Source organism: Gekko japonicus, unplaced genomic scaffold (assembly GCF_001447785.1).
Source record: "Gekko japonicus isolate JY-2015 unplaced genomic scaffold, Gekko_japonicus_V1.1 scaffold617, whole genome shotgun sequence".
Lineage (NCBI taxonomy): Eukaryota > Metazoa > Chordata > Lepidosauria > Squamata > Gekkonidae > Gekko > Gekko japonicus.
In genome coordinates this window covers 263,993-270,365 of record NW_015171522.1, presented here as the reverse complement: position 1 = coordinate 270,365, position 6,373 = coordinate 263,993, and positions in this window count along the sequence as shown.

Below are 6,373 nucleotides of genomic sequence, written 5' to 3'. Positions count from 1 at the left end.
GGGGGGGGTTAACAGTGGGAGGGCTTCTAATGTCCTGGCCCCACTGGTGGACCTCCTGAGGGCACCTGGTATTTTTGGCCACTGTGTGACACAGAGTGTTGGACTGGACGGGCCCTTGGCCTGATCCAACATTATGTTCTTATGATCTGGCATTTAAACAATTTTTTTAAATTTATTATATAATTATTTTATAACCCGCCTTTCTCCCCAGTGGGGACCCAAAGCGGCTTACATCATTCTCCTCTTCCCCACTTTATCCTCACAACAACCCTATGAGGTAGGGAAGGCAGCTGGTCCAAAGTCACCCCGCCCACCAAGCTTCCGGAGCACGCGTGGGGATCCGAGTCTCCCAGGTACTAGCCCGACACTTTTAACCACCAGACACACACATACACACACACCTCACGACGTGGGACCGGGAGTTCCAGGGATAATAAAACGAATCTGCTTCCAGATCTCCTTCCCTCCTTTTGTGTTCCATGTAAATCCTGGAATGGATTATTATGTGGTTTAAACCCAGGGCAGTCCGGAAAGACTGGCCTGGATCACGGAACGGAATTGTGTGATTCCAGATGGGTTTTTATTTATGTATTGATGTACTTCATTCATACCTTGCCTTTCTCCCCAATGGGGACCCAACATGGCTTACATCATTCTCCTCTCCTCCATTTTATCCTCACATCAACCCTGAGAGGTAGGTTAGGCCAAGCTGCCAACCTCCAGGCCGTGGCTGGAGATCTCCTGGGACGACAACTGCTCTCCAGGCGACAGAGATCAGCCCACCTGGAGAAAATAGCGGCTTTGGAAGGTGGAGCCTATGGCATTATACTCCATTGAAGCCCCTCCCCTCCCCAAGCCCCGCCCTCCTCAGGCTCCACCCCCGAAAATCTCCAGACATTTCCCAACCTGGAGCTGGCAGCGCTAGATGAGGCTGAGAATGTGTGACTGGACCAAGGTCACCCGGAAGCTTCCAGAAGGGGTCGCAGAAGGGTTGCCACTTCCCCTTCTGGGGCCGGGCCAGGCAGGAGGCAGTCAAGAGACCCCGCCCAGCTGCCAGATCTTCCCATTGGCCCGTGTTGCCAACCTCCAGGTGGTGGCTGGAGGTCTCCTGGGATTCCAACTGATCTCCTGGCGGCAAAGATCCGTTCCCCTGGAGGAAATGGCTGCTTTGGAAGGTGGGCTTTATGGCACTGTGCCACGCTGAGGTCCCTCCCCTGCCCAAACTCCACCCTCCTCAAGGTCCACCCTCCAAATATCCAGGTGTTTCCCAGCCTGGAGTTGGCAACCCTTTCCCCGCACGCTACATTTTTATCGCACACTTAACTCCGGTTTCTGTGCGGACGTCTGTAGCTCTGATCATGACTTACAATGAACTCGTGTACAATGCTTGTACCGTGTACGCTTGATCGTTCCTTGTATGCCCACTGAGTGATTCTCATGTTACCGTCAATGCACCTACAGCAGAACATAAGAACATCAATGCGCCCTCTAAGCTGTGGAGCCGTGTGAGCCAAAATTCTACTCTGTGAGTGACTGGCATTAAAGTTGAGAGCGAGCGATTGGGCTACGGCGTAAATTAGTTTGCTCTGGAGCCCTCCCTTCCTAAAGGTAAAGGTTCCCTTCCTCGAAAGCCAGTCGAGTCCGACTCTAGGGTTGCAGTGCTCATCTCCGTTTCAAAGCCTAAGAGCCAGCGCTGTCCGAAGACGTTTCCGTGGTCATGTGGCCGGCATGACTAAACACCAAGGCGCACGGAACGCTGTTACCTTCCCACCGAAGCGGTGCCTATTTATCTACTTGCAATGTCTTGCTTTCAAACTGCTAGGTTCCTAACCTAACCTAAGACAAAAATCTGTGAGCCGCAGGAGGAAAAAACAATGAGCTAGCTCACAATCACTCAGCTTAGAGGGAACACTGATGAACATGTGACACAAACCCCACATTTCTCCATTGACTGGTCACCAGTTTCCTTCCTAAAGTGAATGTGGTCTTTTCACATCGTTGGCTGTTCCACAGGTCTGTACACACCTCCAGGCAGGACGTGTGCCTGTTCACTGTAAATATGTGAACGGGGCTGTGGTTTTCGCTGTCGCCTATCGAAACATCACCTTGCTGGGGGGTTTTCTGGAGGCGGGATGGCGCATGCTTCTGTTTTCTAGCCGGTACAGGAGCACCTTCTGTGAGGGAGCTCTGTCGGAAGTTCCAGGTGTGATGTCGTCCCCCGCCTCAGCCTCCAGCCTCCGTGGCAAGAGAGACTAGACAGCTAGACGGGCGCGCTGACCTTTCTTCCTGTGTTTCCTCTTCTGCCACTGTCCCCTTTGATATGCAGATTGTGTTCTCAGGGACAATTTCCTTCCTTCCGTTCACACTCTCTCTCGGTTGATGACGAACTCTCTCCCTGCACACACCAAGAGAAACGACATGCCGTCCTCTCTTGGCACCATGAGGCAGGTGGCCTTCTTGCCATCTGCCTCCATCCTTCACTAGTAAGTTAGTACCCTATCCTGTCCCTACCCTTTCCTATCCAAAAGTGTACTTCTCAAATAAAGAGGAGAGTATTTCTCTTCTAAACTTGCAATGTGGGCCCGCGTAGCTTTGTACGCCGAGTAACCCGGTGAAGTGACGCTGCTGCGTTTGTCGCTTTTATTTCAGCAATCTGCGCACTCTGCTAACTAGTGGGAACTGGACTAACCGTGCCAGATAACCCCAACGACCTCTGAGTGAGCACATGGAAAAGAAGGGGATCTCAGGACAAAGATTATTTTATTTTATTTATATCCCGCCTTCCCCCTCACGATTTGAACTCAAAGCGACTTAGACTGTCCCTCTGCCCCTCCTCCGTTTGCTCACAACAACAACACTGTGAGGTACGCCAGGTGGAGAGAGGCTGCGACAGGCCCAAGGTTACCCAGCAAAGGGGGGGATTCGAACCCGAGTCGCCCAGGGTCCTCGTCTGCCACTCAGTCCACTACACCACACCGGCTCTCCCACTGGATTAGGGGCTTGCGAGCCCATTCCGTCGCATCCCTTCGAAACCCATCTCATCCAATGGCCGTGGCTGCATCTTGTGGCCATGAGTTCCATAAGCCACCTATTCATGACATGAACCGTGAACCTTGCTCACCATTGTTCCCGTTGTGCGACTGATGACCTGAAGTTGAAGAACAGCCATCTGACCTCTGCGGCGGAAGCGAGAGCGGAATCCGAGCGCTTGGTGAGAGGGTCACGTCCCACATGGCCTGGTGCTGCGGTGCGTTTTGGAGGCAGCTGCGGCGTCCCGCCATGTGAGAGTCGGTTTGGTGTAGTGGTTAGGACTGCAGACTCTAATCTCTAAACTGTGGAGTCCGGTGAGCAGAAATTCTACTTTGTGAGCTCCTGGCATTCCAAGTTGTGAGCGAGCGATTTGGCTGCTGCAGAAATTAGCTTGCTCTGGAGCCATCCCTTCCTGAGCTGAGACAAAAATGTGTGAGCCGGAGGCTAAAAAAACTGTGAGCTAGCTCACACTAACTCAGCTTAGAGGGAACACTGGCTGATGGTGTGACCTTGGGTCAGGTGCCATTCACATCACCTGATCCCAGGGGTCATTTCGTAGAAAAAGAGCTGCAGGAGCTCATTAGTATAACTCATTAGCATAGCTTATTTGCATATGCCACACCCCCTGACATCACCGGAAGTGTGTCAGAAGGCAACACCCACCGCTCAGGCTCCACTGGGCTGTTTTGGATTGTTAGCAACTGGGGGGTGTGTGGAATGTGCAGATCTGTCCTCACAGAGGAGGGAGAGCTTGTACCTGAATAAAACCTGGTCTTAAAGGTGCCACTGGACTGTTTTGGACCGGGGGGGGGGGGCTCTGCAGCTTAACTGGCTGCTTCTTGCTCTGACTGAGGGCTGCTGGGAGCAGGGGGTGGAGCTTGTTGCCTGTGCCCGCCCCCTGGGCTCTTTATTGCCAGAGCTCCACTCCTGTGCGCTCCTGCAGGAAATGACCCCTGCCTGATCCCTTTAACTGGAGTTGCCTGGGATTTAACCGGGCACCTTCTACATGCCAAGCAAATGCACTAACCACTGAGCCAGGGCCCCTCAATCTGTCATTCCTCGGGGTCATCTGCCCCCCCCCCCCCCGAGCTACATTCTGTGGAGATCAGTGGGCCACAGTGGCGGGGGGTGGGGTGGGGGAGGTAGGAAAGTCCCATTTTGCCCCAGGTAAGTTTCCTCTGGATCGAACCCCATGTTCCGTTTCTTCTGTGTTCAAACTTGGTTATTTTTTAGATATTAATTAGCGGGTCATTAATTAGATAAGCATATGGAGCAGAGGTCCATCAGTGGCTATTAGCCACAAGGTATAGATAGGGACTGTGGGGCAAGTGATGCTCTGTCTTCTTGGTGCTTTGGGGGGGGGTCAACAGTGGGAGGGCTTCCAATGTCCTGGCCCCACTGGTGGACCTCCTGATGGCACCTGGTATTTTCGGCCACTGTGTGACACAGAGTGTTGGACTGGAGGGGCCCTTGGCCTGATCCAATACTGGCGTCTCTTATGTTCTTATTTCTGCGAGGCTTTCTTCCAGGTGAGTGTGTTTGGTGAGCTTGCACAAGCTACAGGGTATCCTTCAAAAGTTCACAAGGCGCACCTGATGCGGATTGGCCTTTGGGGAAGAAGGCTGTGCTGAAAGCACGTGCAAATGTTCCTGAATCCGATGACGTTTTCATTCCAGACGTTCCCAGTTCCCGATGCCGGGCTCCAAGCCATCCTCCTCGATAGCTCCCAAGAGCTTCTTGCTGAGCAGCCCAAGAGGAGGCGTCCAGAACCGGCCAACGGTGGTGATCCGTGCCGCACCGGCCAAGCAACCGGTAAGGAAATGCTTCTTTCCGCAGAGAGGGATTAAAATGTGTGGGATTCACTGCCAGAGGATGGAGTGATGGCCACAGGCACAGACAGCTTAAAAAGGGGAAAGATTCATGGAGGAGAGGTCTATCAGCAGCTACTAGCCATGGTGTCTGAAGCAGGGGTGTCGAACTCATTTGTTACGAGGGCCAGATCTGACATCAATGAGACCTTGTTGGGCCGGGGCCATGCGTGTCATAAAATGTGATGCCAGGTAGCGGAGATATAAACTTTATAAAGGACACAAACACAGAGGGTTTTTTTTTTAACTTAAAATAAAAACATGCTTAAAACATCAGCACTCTTGCAATATTTTGTTCATTTAACAGTGTCTGATAACTGACACCTCTGGCTCTGAATTATTGCATCGACATGTCTGTGCTGTTGCAATCTTGAGTCTGCTGTTCAGGTGTCTATCCGTAAGCTGCAAACCTACGATGACGCAGCAGCAGCAGCAGAACTGGAAGGAGACGCAGAAGACAGCCAGTTCCACCGCGGGCCTGATAGAAGCCCTCCGGGGGGGCCTGATCTGGCCCCCGAGCTGCATGTTTGACACCCCTGTTCTAAAGGGAACCTCCATGTTCAGAGGCAGGACCCCACGGAGGTCCCTCCCTTCCCGAAACCCCGCCTTCCCCAGGCTCCACCCCCAAATATCCAGGAATTTCCCAACCTGGAGTTGGCTACCCTGCCCCCTCCACCACGTGCATCATTCCTCCCCATTCTGTCACTCGTGTTCATATCTCCTACTTTCTCCAAGGAGCTCAGGTAAGGTTACCAGCTCTGGGTTGGGAAATACCTGGAGATTTTGGGCGTGAAGCCCAGGGAGTTTGGAAAGGGGAGAGATCTCACTCTCAGCGGGATACGGTGCCAGAGAGTCCCCCCTCCGAAGCAGCCATTTTCCCCCAGGGGAACTGATCTCTTTTGCCTGGAGATCAGTTGAAATCCCAGGAGATTTTCAGCCATCACCTGGAGGTTTTCTATCATCCATCCATCCATCCATCCATCCACCTATCTCTCTCTACCTCTCTCTCTATCTATCTATCTATCATCTATCTATCATCTATCTATCTATCTATCTATCTATCTATCTATCTATCTATCTCTCTCTCTCTCTCTCTCTCTCTCTCTCTCTCTCTCTCTCTCTCTCTCTCTCTCTCTCTCTATCTATCTATCTATCTATCTCTCTATCTCTCTATCTATCATCTATCTATCATCTATCTATCTATCATCTATCTATCTATCATCTATCTATCTATCATCTATCTATCTATCATCTATCTATCTATCATCTATCTATCTATCATCTATCTATCTATCATCTATCTATCTATCATCTATCTATCTATCATCTATCTATCTATCATCTATCTATCTATCATCTATCTATCTATCATCTATCTATCTATCATCTATCTATCTATCATCTATCTATCTATCATCTATCTATCTATCATCTATCTATCTATCATCTATCTATCTATCATCTATCTATCTATC